Source organism: Acomys minous (genome assembly GCF_964271855.1).
Source record: "Acomys minous genome assembly, chromosome: 5".
NCBI classification, from domain to species: Eukaryota; Metazoa; Chordata; class Mammalia; order Rodentia; family Muridae; genus Acomys; species Acomys minous.
Window position 1 is genome coordinate 86,446,011 of NC_140494.1, and position 16,168 is coordinate 86,462,178.

General features: G+C 41.7%; 1 long non-coding RNA gene across 1 annotated transcript; it reads right to left on the reverse strand.

Annotated features, from left to right (window-relative positions):
• Nucleotides 1–221: 221 nt before the first annotated feature.
• Nucleotides 222–11,085, reverse strand: LOC311597238. Its single transcript, XR_014779146.1, has 3 exons — nucleotides 10,848–11,085; nucleotides 998–1,120; nucleotides 222–266 (listed from the first exon to the last, which is right to left on the reverse strand). It is a non-coding gene; the product is annotated as an uncharacterized lncRNA (long non-coding RNA).
• Nucleotides 11,086–16,168: the final 5,083 nt, after the last annotated feature.

Consider the following 16,168-nt stretch of genomic DNA (forward strand, 5'->3'; position numbering starts at 1 on the left):
ATTGCTCCAGGAATGTTTGAAAATGTAATTGCATAATGATGACGATTATAATTATCTACAGTGTATTATCACTAAAGCTCGTTATTGATGCCACCAGCCTAAAGCTGGGATTTTCTGTCAATAGTCGCACAGTTCCCACATCAACACCCTGAGCTATGCTTACCGGCTACACCGAACACTCACCTGGACCAGGATTCTTCACCTACCTTGAGGAGCAGAGGTGGGGGTGGGGTGGGGGTGGGGGTGCTGGGAGTAGAGATGGCTGGCTTCAAAGAGGACAAAAAAAATCACAAACTGGAGATGTCCTATGAGTCATAGTTCATCCTGGCCTTTTAAAAAAGTTATGTAGATAGGAAAGCTCACAAGCGTTGAAGTTTGAAGAAAGGACCTCACGTCATGATGCTACAGCATGGGGAAGGAAGGGCATTAACGGAGCCCGAGGGCTGGCTGTTGCTCAGCTGCCAATTGCCAGCACAGGGATGCATTCTGCTTGTTTCTGTTAAGAGGTGTGCTCTGAGCTCAGAGTAGGGGACAAAGAGCTGTCTGTCTGCCATGAGGATGATAATAGCGCTCCCCCACCCTGCCCTCTCCAGAGTCTCCCAGCTCTTCACTGGAGGTGATGATGCAAGGAGCCTGTGCCTGTAGTCAGTGAGAATGAGAATCTTTGGAGGTAAATTGCTAAAGCCAGAAGATTTTTTTTACAAGGGCATCACACTCTTGATGCTTAAAACAAGCCTTCAGTCTGCAAAGCTGTGAGAAAATGGCCTTCATATGTGTTATAATTTTCCCTCCTACACCTGAGAGGGGTGTTCGCAAACCTTTTCATTGTATGAGCAACCCATTATAATCATCAAAGAGCAGACACACAAAGTTGTAGCCTTAAGTGAGAATCTGGCCCTCTGGCTTTAAATGAAACATTTCGTTTGTGGTGATGATGACATACGTCTTGTAGAAGATACAGAAAAGCCAAAGGCGTTAGAACCTAAAGTCTCCTTACCCGTGTGACTTAGCAGTTTTCCTCCGTGTCCAGCCAGGGAAGGGCACATGGGCTTCCAACATTGCATAGAGAATCATAGAGCACCCATGTGACTATTACTGTCTTCCCTGTCACCAAGCACACCTCAAAACAGAATTAGCAAACACCAATTCTTATCTTACTGTATGAAAGAATATAGGAAATTAAAAGTGATGTTAATAAGATTATTCTTCTATGTTGCTACTGTCTATAGCCAACAATAGGTATTATGAGTTTTATGTATTTAGTTCCATAAATATTTTCATAATACAAGTAGAGTTGAAGATAGTACATCTCTCTCTCTCTCTCTCTCTCTCTCTCTCTCTCACACACACACACACACACACACACACACACACACATACTTTCCCACATACACACACATATAGACTCACTATACACACGTACATATATTCAAATACATGGTGACAAAATGCAATCAGTTTCATGATATTCACTTTTATGGAACAGCGTATTGTGAATAATCCTCGTGATTCTATTCTATGGCCTCATCTCACCTAAAGTGTTATTAAAAGAATTTCCAGGGCCAGCATGTCAGCCCTCTGGGTAAGGAGACTTATATAAAAGAGGAGAGAAATGATTCACACAGCTGCCCTCTGACCTCCACAGATGAGTCATGGTAAGTGTTCAGACGGCTGACAGAACATGTGCACAAAGAAAGAAAGAGAGAAAGAGAGAAAGAGAGGTAAGAAGGAAGGATAGTAGAAAGGAAGGAAGAAAGGCTGGTTGATTGATTTTCTAAACACTCAGAAATGCTTAATGAATGGTGCATTGTACCCTGTTAGAACCACCACTTAGAGTCTATATTTATTGATGCCAGAGACTTCAGCCTTAGCTGCACTGAGGTGGGTGGGGACAGGGCACATCTGCATATCCCAGATACCTTCAGGCAGCAGAGGGCCTGTGGCACACAAAGGGATGTCCGGCAGCACCAGCAGCATAAGTGACACAAAGGAATTACCTAAGATGAACAGCCAAGGGCCAAGGTCAGAGTTCACCATGGTTCCTCAAGGCCTTTCTCTAAGGTGTCTGTAGAACTCAGACCCTCTAAAAGTTCATGCAACAGAGTTTTTGATTTCTGTGTCAGTTAGCACGAGGTCAGGTAGTAGTATTCTGCTTAAATTGTTGCACTGCAAGAACATTAATTTTGTTCAAAAAAACCATTTGATTTGCAATGTTCACCCGCAAGTGACACACCCTGTGTTCAGATGTTTCTAGCACCTTTGCTACTAGACAGGGCAGCCATTCACTTGGGACCACATGAGGATCTCATCAGACAGAACACACATTCTTACCATGTGAACACACTGTGAGCCTCTAGCAGCTTTGAATAAACAGTATATTCAAATTCTATATAAAATTGTCTCTCCTCATTGTCTAAGTCATATCCAAGCATCTGCAAAGGTCACATCCAAAAGGCCAACTGGCTTGCCTGGAGTTCAGCCTCCAGGAAGCAAAGCTGGGAAACCGCTGAAAAGACCTGAACTGCGCTGGGCAGTGAGAGTTTATTTATGCTTCGGAGCAGCAAGCGCCCCTCAACCTTTACTTCCCCATCACAACTCCGCTTTCTAAGGGTGGCTGAAGAAAGGAGGTTGGAGCTTCTACTTAAGACACCAAGACACATCTTGAGTGTTCAGTACTGCCGTAAAAAAAAAAAAAAAAAAAAAAAAAAAAAAGACGCTGTTCCGACATTATTTCATTGGAGCACTAATGCAGCTGTGAAATAAAGGTGACTGTCATTCATCGTCATGTTTGAGAGGCTCAGTTAGAGACACGTAAACCTCCGTCGTCTAAGCCCTAACTCACCGTTCCTCCTGCTACGTTTCTACCTTCCCAGAGCAAAGAGAAGAAGTTGGTCCTAAATAAAATGCTGAACATAGGGAACGCCGATTGATCACGGAGCCATTGATTTGGCTCTTTCCCTGTTGTACGGCGTGTCTTCTATGCGATGTGTGCTGCTTTCCAGGAACTTGGGTCCAGCCTTCATTTCCGGTGCGACTCCTTTCCAATTGAAAGCCAGCCTGACAAAATCACTGAAGAGAGCAGAGCGCTTATGTCAAGGTCCCTCTTCTCTCGTTGTGTTAAATGAAATAAAGGAATGGCTCACCCGAGCCACTTTACAGGAGGAAATGGGGCATGGCCTGTGAGTGAGTGGCACGTCATTTCCCCATGCCTGTTCCGGGCTCTCCGAGGATGCTCTTCTTGGTGTCAGAGCTACAACAGCACTTCAGCAATGTTCAGCCACCAACGTATAAAATAAATCTCTTCATAGAAGTGATGTCACTGGGTTTAATACACGCATTAGGAAGAGATGCTGTTGTACTTTTAAACAATCATTTTTATTTTGGGTTCTTTAAGTCTATTTCTCCCTACTCCTCCCCAATCCCTTCCAACACCCCAACACCAGGTAGGAGGGAAAGGTTAGTGGGGAGAGGGGGTATAGTTTTCCTTAGCTGCTTCCTACAGTTCAGGGTTGTCTGGTTCCGTAGGGCAAGTCCAATCCTCATTTCAGAATAACTCCAATGTCTTATCCTCAAACTGCATCCAAACAGCAACCAGGAGCAGCAGGGAGAAGTGCCAGCAGCCTCCTTCCTTCTCAGAGCCCCCAAGTCTCCCTTTGGGTCTGGCTTTTATCCCCACTGACAAAGACCACACCCCTGCACCAGCTAGTTCACAGCTGACAAACATCACATGTCTTCCTAGGAGGCAGTTATCAGCTGTGGACAAACTTGAGCAGTCCCCATGTCCCACACCTGGATGTAAAACAAAAACATGTTTACATATAACCCAAAACTTCCACAACATTTCCCCATTTCTGTTTTTAAAAATGGATTTTCTTTTACTCGCTGTTTTTGTTTGTTTGTTTGTTTGTTTGTTTTATAATTTGCCAATAACCCAGTATTGCTAGAAATGGCTCCTTTATTTCTCTAGTGGAACGTACCGTATTTCTCAGACTTAATGCACTGGCCATTTTGAGCTCGGAGGCTTTTAGTGGTTACCTGGAAAGTTAAGGGTGGTAATCTTTTAACTGGAGGCTGCTCCCCTGGCAGCACAGTTTGCTCTTTAACCCTTTCATCCTGTAAGGCCTTCTGCTCCCTCTGGCATCCCAGCCTGCCCAGGGGCTGGAGAAACAACAGTAAATGTGCACAAAGTGGGGCAGGATGGCAATTGTGAAAAACTGGCTCTCAGTTACCAAGTGTTTTCCTTTTTACCAGTGTTAGCTTTCCAAGTGCTTCAGCCTCACCCAGCAACCTGTGGGGACAGTGGAAGGGATTTATCTGAGGCCAAATCCAAAGCCACACCCCCTTCAGTAGCATGCACTAAATCATCAATATCCACTCTTCGACTTTCTACATGCTTGTTACCTCCCAAAGAAAGACAGCTTGTATTTTCTGCTATACGGCCCAGAGGTAACAGGACCCTCCTTTCATTTCCCAATGGCAAGAGATTGCCTTATATGTCTCCCTTGGATTGGCATTTTTTAGACCAATGTTTTCCCTTCCCACAGCACCTACAATACCCTGTAAGTCTTGGCATATCATTACCATCATGGGCACAGATTCCTTGTTCTCTTCTATGAGTACCATTTTCTCCAGAATTAATGGACCTGTTATTTTGAGGTCTGGAACTTTTAACCTTACAATTTCTTTGTAAATGGTCCAATTTACCACAATTAAAGCACCAGGTTTCTTGATATCTGAGACCTCTAGCTATAGTTTGTCCTATGATATTGCTTTGATGCTCCTGAGAGCCAATGTTATCGGTCTCTCTTACCCATTCATCTAATGGGCCTCCTTATGCTTTTAGTGGTCTAATTGCTTTCTTACATTCAGTATTTGCACTCTCATATGCCAACATCAGTGCCTGCCTGTCTGCCTCAGGCTCTGGTATGGCTCTATTTAGAGCTGTAGCCAATCACCATAGGAATTCTGTGAAGGCTTTGAAATTGCTTAGTAAATGAAGTGGTTGTTTTTACCAGGCTCCTCAACCATGTCCGAAGCTCTTAAGGCTGCACATGACATTGTTCAATTACTACATCATTGGGCTGGGATGGTTCTCATAAGTCAGCGTGAACCCTTCACCAAGCAATCAGTCTTTAACAACATTTATCCTCCTTGTTATATTTTGTTGCTCTGTTTTTGTGGCTTCATTTCTCCACCACAGTAACCACTCTAACTGTTGAGCAGCTTCGAACACAGCTGACACCAAAACCTTCCTATCTTGGGGGATAAGTCTATGCCACATAGCCCAGTTAACATTTGTTTAATGAAAGATGAATACATTTCATACTGCACAATAGACTCTTTAAAATGTTTTAAATCTAGCATATCTGCTGGAGGCCATGCCATCTCATTATAATCCTCATCACGATCATTAGCGGGATATGTTGCACAAAGACTGGAAAAGCTGAAGGTGTCTGTGTAGCCCTAGAGAATTCCTCTAGCTGTGGACTTGCTTCCAAAGCCCATTTAATTTGTCCAGTTTTCTGTTCATTTGGAACTCTTTTGTCCTCTCCAGCTTCCCATTTTCCTCACCACCTTCCACACATAGGTGCTCTGAATACATGGTACATAGAGTAGGGCAGCATGGCAAGGGCAGGGAATTCTCATTTTTAGTTACCACCAAGTATGAACACTTTTTTTTCTCTGTTTATCAGTGGTGCTATCTGCTTCCCAAGTGCTTCCATCTCTACCCATAAACTGTCTTGTTGAACCACCAATCTGAAATCTTTTCCAAAGCTATAAAATTTAGTGACACTTCTGGTTTTCTTTTCTCATCTGCTTTTCTTCCACTCTTAAAAAAAAAGGGAGTATAGGAAGAAAATAAAGCAAAACCAGAAAATCCCTCTGGGTACAAGGCAGGAAAGAAATCTGTATCAGGAGCTGCCATTTTGTTGACACCCAGAAACAGTATCTTTATACCTTTAGAACCTGTAGTTTCCTCTACAGCATTAGATAAGTTGCCCATTATGTCCAAGCCATGTTGGGTACTACCTGTACCCAACTTTTTCAAATATACTTCATTTGGGGTTCTTTAGTGCTTATACCTCCCTTTCAACCCGTCTATCCTAGATAGGAGAGAAAAGAGGTTAATGGAAACAGGACAAATAGACCTTCTTAGACTCAGTTCCTGGGAGCAACTCCACTAGTGTAGGATTCCTGCAGACCCACTAAACATCAAACCAGCAGTTCAGCAAAGGTGACTGCAAGCACAGTAGCCCAAACCCAGAACAGCAACCAGAACCCAGAACCTTGAAGCATTCTCTGGCTGGAGTGGTTCTCCTTAGGAGCATCTCGAAGTGGAGCGATAAACAGCCAAACAATAGGAAACCATGCCAAGATCAAAAGGCCCATTCTCTTGTTTTGGGCTCATATGTATATCTCCTCTCAGAGTCCATATTTGGATGTTTTTCACCTGGCAAAGATCAAGGCCCCAAAGCGATGGTTCCTCCTCTAGTTAAAAAACATCACCTGTTCTCTCAGAAGTCTGTTTTCCATCCCACACTTGGGATCAACAACAACAACAACAACAACAACAACAACAACATGTTTATATCCACTACAAAGAAAGTCTTTCATTTCACATGTACCCAGATGAAAAGAAAGGATGAAGCCAGCCAGGGTCCAACCTGCTTGTTCCTGTGTTCCAAGTCTATGAACATGAAGTTCTGAGGAACTCCCTTGGCTAATGTGGTCCCGTTGTCTAAACTTCTACAAACTTCTGCAGAAATGCTTTCATAGGGACCCACAAATATTGATTTTTGGTGGGTAAATTGAGTGTCAGCTTCCTTTAGTAATGTATATATCATTGCAATGAAAGTAGAACATCTTATTTTATATATTTAATTGGCTTTTGAAAGTTTAAAAGCTCACAATGGGCCATGCATGATGACTCCTGGCAGACTGGGGGCAGAAGGGTCATTCTTGGCGAAATAATGAGTTGAAGGCTAGTCTTGGCCACAGGAGACATTATCTCAAAAATAACAAAACAATGACAAAAGGTTAAAATATTGTTTAAAAGCTCACACTTTATTCAGTCTTTGGAACTCAGAAATTACCCCGTCCAAAAAAAAAAAAAAAAAAAAAATATATATATATATATATATATATATATATATATATATATATATAGTCTTAGTGTTCTATTGCTATGAAGAGATACTGTGACCAAAGCAACTCTTATAAAAGAATGCATTTAACTTTGGGCTTGCTTACAGTTTCAGATGGTTAGTCCATTACCATCATGACAGGAAGCAGTCAGGCATGACAGGAGTAGTAGCTGGGAGCTTTGCATCTTGACCCATAGGCAGCAGGCCACCGAAACACTGGACCTGGTAAAGGCTTTTTGAAATCTTAAGGGCCACCATTAGAGACACACTTCCTCCAATAAGACCACGCCTAATTCAACAAGGTCACACCTCCTAATTCTTCTAGTCCTCTCAAATAGCACCATTCTCTGTTGACTGAGCATTCAAATATATGAGCCTCCAGGGACCGTTCTTATTCAAACCACCGCAGGTGGACAGAAAGGTAAAACTGAAAATGTAGCTACTATTTATCTCCCTTGATTTTAATTAAGCAAGTCTTTGAAGCTCTTGGGCCTGTCTAATAAACCAAGAATGAAATTCCAGGAATGCAGCAGTCTCTTCCACAGCAGGGAATGCAGTCAACAGAAGCAGTTAGTGCTTTTGAGATCAAACATAAACAACTACCAAAGTTCACATTTTCTGAGTTCTATTCTTCCTAAATCCACATCGTCAGATGCTTTCCCAGCCTTACTTCCCAGATAATTTGAGAACTCAAGAGAAAATTAGCCTTGATAGGGAGGCCTAATGGTACTCAGAGGAAGGATAACAGGTTATCAAGAAGAGACTTGCTACTGTAGGATCATATAGACAAGGAGGAGGTCCCCCTCAGTCACAGACATAGGGGAGGGAAATAGGGTGCAAGTAGGAGGGAGGGAGGAATGGGAGGATACAAAGGATGGGATAACAATTGAAATGTAATATGAATAAATTAATAAAAATTTAAAAAACAAATAAAATCCAAAAAAAGAGAGAAAATTAGTAATATTTTGTGGGATGGGCTGGTCACCGTGCCCTAGGTTGTTCTGGGATCACACCTCAGGTGTGTTGCACTTTGCTCATTTCTCTTTCTTTCTTGATGTTTCCTACAACCCTTTACCACCACTGTCTACATCCTTAACAGTAACCCATGCAGCTCAATTAACTCTCCTGAGTCACACAATGTTATAGACAGGGGAGAAAATGGACAGACCAGCTAGACAGTCCCAATCATGTATTGAAATAATGAAAACAAAAGCCTTGAATGTATAAGTAGTTTTCTGATACCATAGATTGCTTGGAAAAATCTAGCCATCTTTGATTCAGTGTGACATTCTTCACTCTCATGTCACTGCTTGAGAACATTCTCAACTACTGAACTGTGCTGATGAATTATGAGGAAAGCACCATATAAAGAGGTTTTGTTCAAGATGGTGAGGCCTATAAAGGCCCACTCCCTGGGTAGTCCTTCCTTCCTGCCAGTGGCACAAATACAGGACCGCAGGTATACACATACTTAGGCATAAACAAACAGAACTCAAGAGAGGAAACCGTGGGCAGAACAAAGATGTCATTTCTCCAAAAATGTGATATACAAATGACCAATAAGCAGATGGAAACATGCCCTAAGCCAATCACCATTAGGGAAATACTGATCAAAACTGTGACAAGATGCCACCTGATACTGATAGGGTGTCTTTTGTTGAAAAAATAAGAATTGGCAAAGACCTAAAGAAACAGGCAATTTTGTCCTATAATGACAGTCATATTGAAAAGTCTAGGCATTATGGATGGCAGGTCCTCAAAAAGTTATATCAGAGACATGCAGCCAGGCCTGTTTGTATGAATATATCCACATGAAAAAAAAAACCTGTCTCTCTAAGAGAGATCAGTGCAGCCATGCTCACCACAACATTATGGGCAACAGCAAAGCACGAGAGCAACCAAAACAATAGACAAAACATGGTGTACAGTAAAGGAAATACAATTCAGCTTTTAGAGCAAGAGAAGGGAATTCCAAAATACAGCACACACTACTGAACTTTGAGAATATGATCTTCTCTTTTACATAAATATTTGGTGAGTCACATGAGTGTGAGTGCCGTAGCATGGACACACACACATACAGATACACACATACACACACACACACACACACACACACACACACATTGAGGTAATATGGATCTTGAAGATCAAACTTAGATCATCAGTCTTGGTGCCAAGATCTTCACCATCTTGCCAGCCCTGAGGAAATGATCTTAAATAAAATAAACCAATGGCAATAGAAAAACACTGGAGAATTTTACTCCTGTGAGGCACATAGAATAGTCAAAACATTAGAGACAGACAGCAAGATGATAGTTGTTGGGGGCTGAGGGAAGGGAGCATGAAGCACTGGTGGTGCTTGCTTATAATCCTTGCAGTCAGGGAGCTGAGACAGGAAGATCATGAGTTAAGCTAATTCTGTATATAGTGAGCTTTTATAAGGAGAAAAGGAGGGAGAGAGAGAACAGAGAAGAGGAAAAAAGGAAAACAAATAAAGATTATGGAATCCCAATAAAAACAACACAACGTGGAGAGAGTTCCAGGTACTGGCAGCGCTGGCCATGGGAGCACATTAGGAGTGCTCTTAACACACTGAACTGTGAACCAAGCACTTAAAGATGGCTGCGGCGATCACCACTTTGTGTATGTTTCTCCACTGTATGCTTTGATTTTTTTTAACATAATAAATTGCTAGTTGTTCTTAAGGTTTTAACTTTGTCACGGATTTTCAGTGCATGCGCACACACATGCACACACGCGTGTGTGTTGCTGCATCAGATCATAAAATATAATTGATAGTGAACAGGTGCAATCCACCATCAATCACTATAGCTTCTGATTGACAGTTCTAATTAAACAGAAGTTCATTGAAATGTATAAACCTTAGGTCTGGCTAACATTGGACGGCATTTATATTCGCAAATTATTTACAGTACATTTTTAATTTATAATTTTATTAATTAAAACATTAATTGAAAAAAAGAAGCTTGTTGCTGACAACTGGGGACGACTTAAATGCACAGTGTCTGGGTGCCTGCACTTCCTTGGGACGTTCACATAGCCTGACTTACCAACTCCTGCACATAAGGTGGGAATATTTTAAAAAATCAAGCTTTTTGCTATCTAGAAACCTCCAGAAATAGGAATTTACAACATTGTCTAATGGATGATCATATAAAGTCACTGACTAACATTAGTGTCAACTTCTGAAAGGGACTTCATAAAAATACAGAGCTAAAGTTAATTCCTTCAGCCGAGCAGAAACACTTCAGCTAGAATAAACATCATATAAAGAAGCAGAGCTTCCTCAAAATTGTGCACAGCGGGGAATCAAGAAGTGTCAGTAAGCCATGAGAAATGGAAGGCATTTGGGAAAAGATGAAATATATGTTTCTGTAAGTGGACATGCTTCTGAAAATTAATATGGCAATGAAAAAATACTTGTTATAGGAGTCGGTCAGAGAAGCAGTCATGTGATACACAAATCCCAAGACACGAATCCCTCTCTAGCACTTGACAGATAGAACCAAAAGGTTCGATCAATATGCTATTTCACTCATCAAAATTCGACTTCCTTTTAGCGGGGAAAAGAAAAATATAGGAAGGAAAGAGAGCATCTGAAAGACACCAAACAAACACCCTGGAAAATCTAGTTTCTTCTCATCCAGCATTTTCTACTGCCTGCCCTGTCAGGCTCACCCTCTCTACACTCTAAAGATCCCGGTGGGCGTTGGCACGTCTCAGTCGCACTTTCCCTAGGGTTTCAGGCCCCTCCAAAATCCGCACATTGGAACATGACACCCAGCGTGAGAGTACTGAGAGATGGGTTCTTTGGCAGTGATGAATTTGTGAGAGTCCCAACAATTGCACTCTTACAGAGAAGGTGGCAGGAGTATCTATCATTAGGAGAAGAGGGAGGTGCCTGAGCAGCAAGGAAGTCTCTTGGTCACACAGCTGATAAGTAGCCCAGTTTAAAGTCCAGCTAAGTCACCTGGTTTGGTCTGTTGACTATAAACTTTTTTTCTTGACTGTGTTTAGACTGCCAACAAGGAACTTGGGGTACTTGGGAGGCAACTAGCAAAAGTTAGTGTGATTTCCCTAATCTCCTCTTGACTGCTGGAATTGTCTAAGCACTTAATCCTCTTCATACTGAGCATTAATCTTCAGCAAGTGCTGCCTCCTGGAAATGCTGAGGGATAAACCCAAGTGGGTTTTACAGGCAAAAGATGTATTTTTAATTGAACTTTCTGGATTAGCAGAGAGTGGATGAGTATGTTTGAGGTTTCCATAAAGTCCCCTTCCAATTGGCTTCCTCCTATCACTGAGCCTCACTGAGTAGAAGCCCCATTCAAGGTGAAATGACATATGGTTGGATTTGCTACTATTTGGTTTTTGTTTGTTTGTTTTTTGTTTTGTTTTGAGACAGTTAGTAATTTATTGGAGAACACTCTATACAGTTAATTATAGTAAAGCAGTTAAAAATGTGTCCCATATTTTTCTTTTTTTCTTCTTTTCCTTTTCCTTTTTCTATTTAATTAATTTATTCAGATTACAACTCAGTTCTTATCCAATCACTTGTATCCTTCCTCCCTCCCACTTTCACCCTATTCCCCTCCTCTAGGGGACCTCCTCCCCCACTATGTGGTCACAGGCTATCAAGTCTCATCTTGCTAGCCTGCTTATTCTTTCTTTGAGTGCCACTAGGCCTCCCCATCAAGAGGAGGTGGTCAAATATGGAGCACCAGAGTTCATGTCAAAGTCAGTCCCCGCTCTCCACATAACTGTGGAGAACGTCCTGTCCATTGCGTAGATCAGAGTAGGGGTTGGATATTTACTACTTGTATTGTCCTTGGTTAGTGCAATAGTTTGAGCAGACCCTCTTGGGCCCTGATACATCCATCACGATGTTCTTCTTGTAGGTTTCTAGGACCCTCTGGGTCCTTCTATTTCCCAATCTCCTATATTTCTCTTACCTAGAGTCCCAGTAGGATGTCCTCACATCTATCCCAATATCCTGGTAAGTGAAGACTTTCATAGGACATGCCTTTTGGGCTAGTGCCCAGTTATAAGTGAGTATATACCATGTGAGTCTTTCTGTTTCTGGGTTAACTCACTCATTATGATCATTTCTAGTTCAATCCATTTGTCCGCAAATTTTGGGATTTCCTTGTTTTTAATAGCTGAGTAGTATTCCATAGTGTAAATGTAACACAGTTTCTTTATCCTTCAACTGAGGAACATTTATGATGTTTCCACGTTCTGGCTATTATGAATAAGGCTGCTATGAACATGGTTGAGGATATGTCCCTGTTGTGTGGTGGAGCATTTTCTGGATATATTCCAAGGAGTGGAATAGCTGGGTCTTGAGGAAACCCTATTCCCAGTTTTCAGAGAAAGCACCAGATTGATTTCCAAAGTGGTTGTACAAGTTTGCATTCCCACTAGCAATGAACAAGTGTCCCTCTTTCTCTACATCCTCGCCAGCATGTGGTGTCGCTTGAGTTTTTTATCTTAGTCAATCTGATGGGTGTAAGACAGAATCTCAGAGTCATTTTGATTTGCATTTCTCTGATGATTAATGCTCTGATGAGCATTTCTTTAAGTGTTTCTCAGCCATTCGATATTCCTCTGTTGAGAATTCTCTGTTTAGTTTTGAGCCCCAGTTCTTAATTGGGTTATTTGGTTTGGTGGTGTTTAATTTCTTGAGTTCTTTACATATTTTAGATATTAGACCTTTGTCAGATGTAGGGTTGGTGAAGATCTTTTCCCAGTCTGTAGGCTGTGGCTTTGTTCTGTTGACAGTGTCTCCTGCCTTATAGAAGCTTCTCAGTCTCATGAGGTCCCATTTATTAATTGACCTTAAGGCCTTGGCTGTTGGAGTTCTCTTCAGGAAGTTGTCTCCTGTGCCAATGTATTCCAGGCTCTTCCCCACTTTTTCTTCTAACTGATTTAGTTTCTCTGGTTTTATGCTGAGGTCTTTAATCCACTTGTAGATAGTCCTTTCCAGTGTTTCATTAAGAGATTTTCCTTAAGTAGTTCAAACTGAGCACTGAAACGTCTAAGATCAGCTTGTTGTCTTTGCTGGTGCTGTAGACAATGGGACCTTCCTGGCATGCCTGTCTGAAGTCTCAAGTCTTAGACTGTAATCAGTGTTTGCCACTTTATGAGTTCCTCTTTCTTCTACCATTTCAACCCTCTAACACTAGGTAAAAGAGAAAAAGGGGGTAGAGAGGAAAGGAAAGAAATCCTTGAATAAAGTCAGGGGTTAGAAAGGGGTCTTGTTATCTTTAGACTACTTCTTGCTGATTAGGAACATCAAGTTCCTTGGGACAAGTTTGATCTTCACTGTCAAGGTATATAATTTCTTCTTGTTGTTTCTTCTTTGTACACAACTACTTAAAAAAATCATAAGCAACAACAATCAAGAAATAATCCACCCACCTCTTGCAGCCCTAGCATTTCTTTTCTTTCTTTCTTTCTTTCTTTCTTTTTGTTTTGTTTTTCAAGACAGGGTCTCTCTGTGTAGCCTTGACTGTTCTGGACTCACTTTGTAGACCAGAGTTGGCCTCGGAACTCACAGCAATCCACCTGCCTCTGCCTCCCGAGTGCTGGGATTAAAGGTGTGCGCCACCACACCCGGCCCTGCCCTAACATTTCTATACCCTTTGAAAAGTCCCCAAAATTCCTGCCATCATACAATCTTAGAAACTATCTGCAGCTGGAAAAATTACACATCTGTTAGAGCAGGAGGCAAATCATAGTCAGCTGCTGTGAAAAAGCCCCATGTCCTCACACCTGGGATTTAAACAAAAATATATTCTTATATTTGTATGTTTTTAAATAAACCAAAATAACATAATTGTCTCTAGATACTAAATACATTAGACAATTGTCTCAAGCTGATGTGCAGTAAAGGACATATCTCTGGTGAGGGCTTCCATGTCCGATTCTGATGACTCAGATACAATGGGCCTTTCTAAACCATCAGGATTTACTAATAATTCTACCAGCTATCATCCCTTCAGGTTCTATGTGGGTTCAAATATGTGGGTTCAAGTGAGTCAGCTGCTTCTCTTCGTTAGGATCGCCCTGGTTATGGCCATATTGCCCTGTGCTTTAGATTATGCAGTAGAAAATAGGTCATAGCTTATTATAGAAAAAGCAGCCCATGTTGGTACTCATCTGGAAATGGAGGGACAGATGGATCCCTGGGGCTTGCTGGCCATTTAGCTTAGCAAATCAGTGAGCTCCAAGTTCAGTGACAGATCCAGTCTCAAAAAAAAAAAAAAATGTGGCCACCAACAGAGAAACACATCTGATAATGATCTTGGGCCTCCATATAATATGTGTGTATGACACACACACACACACACACACACACACACACACACACACACACACACCTCTTTTTTAATCAAATTCAAGAACAAAGACTGTTAAAGTCCACAATTCACATATTCGGATTCCATATCCTCATCTTAGTCAAAGGGTTTTTCCTCTAGACTCTTCCAGCTCACTTGCAGTGGCTTCCCACAGAGCTCTCTGGAAAGGAGTTCTGGAGCTCCCACGGCTAGAGCTGACTGTTTTCTCTCAGAGCAGCACAAAGGCTGTGGCTCTTGGACACTGCGCGCCTCCCCTCCAGCGCCCCGACTCCCGTATCCTTGTCCATAGCCTTCCCCTGTTCCCTGTCTACCTTGTTTTTTCTTAACTCCCAGTGGCCCCCTGTCTCTCCCTTTGTCATCCAAAGGGAAAGAAAAGTGAGGTAGGATGGAGTTGTAGCAGAAAGAGAGTGTCGTCTCATTTTTCAGCTTCAAGGCAGCGGCTGACTTCAATAGACAGAACCCATTTGCTAGAAAGAACCCACAGACCGAACCGTTGACGGTTTGGTTCGTGATTTAGTGAGAAATGATAAAAACCCAAAAGTCTCTCTCACTTCTTTTGGGATAAATGCTTCTACCAGGAAGAAACGCCATTGGTGACTCAGAAAGCACCTACCCGACTTGTCCTCTGAGTGCTTTCATTTCAAAGCAGCCATTTTGTGTCAGGCTTCGCTGAGAAAGCTTTGGTAGCGCTATCCTTGGATACTATGCTAAGTTTAAAGGGGGACATTTGGTTTTGAAACATTGTTTCTAGGGGAAAAGAGGTGTCACTTACAGAAAACTACAGTATCAATTTTTCTGCCTCTGCAACCATTGCAGCCAACTTTGATAAATACCTTCTGACATGGAAACTGTAGCTTTCAACTCTCCCTTCTCATTAAAAGGTAAAAAATAGTGTAGGAAATAGCTAGCCTTCCTAGGTCTATTTCTAGATGGTTCATTATTTAAATAATTCCTTAACGGTAAAACTGAAAATGAATGCTAAAGAAAGTCGGGTAACTTGGAAGAGTAGATAAAAAGAACAGAATATTCTGTCCTTAAGCTCAGGAAAAAATGTTCATATTTCAATGCTTTCCTTTGTGATTTTTGGCATTTTTATGCTTATAATGCATTACTTTGGAATGGAACTAGGTCAATGATTCATATTAAGGTAGTCATTTAATGTAACTCTAAATTGCAATTCCTTATTAGGAGTCAGCTCTAGCATGAATCCCCGTGGGTTTCTTTCAAAACTTGATTAATTCACGCTACATTCAGCTTAAAGTGTAAATAGCTGAGACGATAGAAGAGCATTTTTCCTAAGAAAGAAACCGCCACATTGAAAAATTTAAATGTATATACTCTGACTTAGCCAGGCAACATGGAGAAAGTGTGTAGGTACTGTGTGTTATTTCTGTATTTCTCTGACTAAAACCTGGCAGAAGAATTAAAACAGGAGTTTGCCTGCTTTGGTCAGAGAGGTTAGTACATCAGTGTTATCTTTAACAAAAATCTCATTCATTCCGTTTAATCAATAAGGACTTGGGAGCCAGATGCTGGAATGAAAGTTGGCTAGCTCAGAGAGGCAGAAGAAGCGCCCAGATGACCTGATTCCTCAGCCACCATCCCAGAGTGAATCTCCCTCCCCTTAACTGTCTCCAA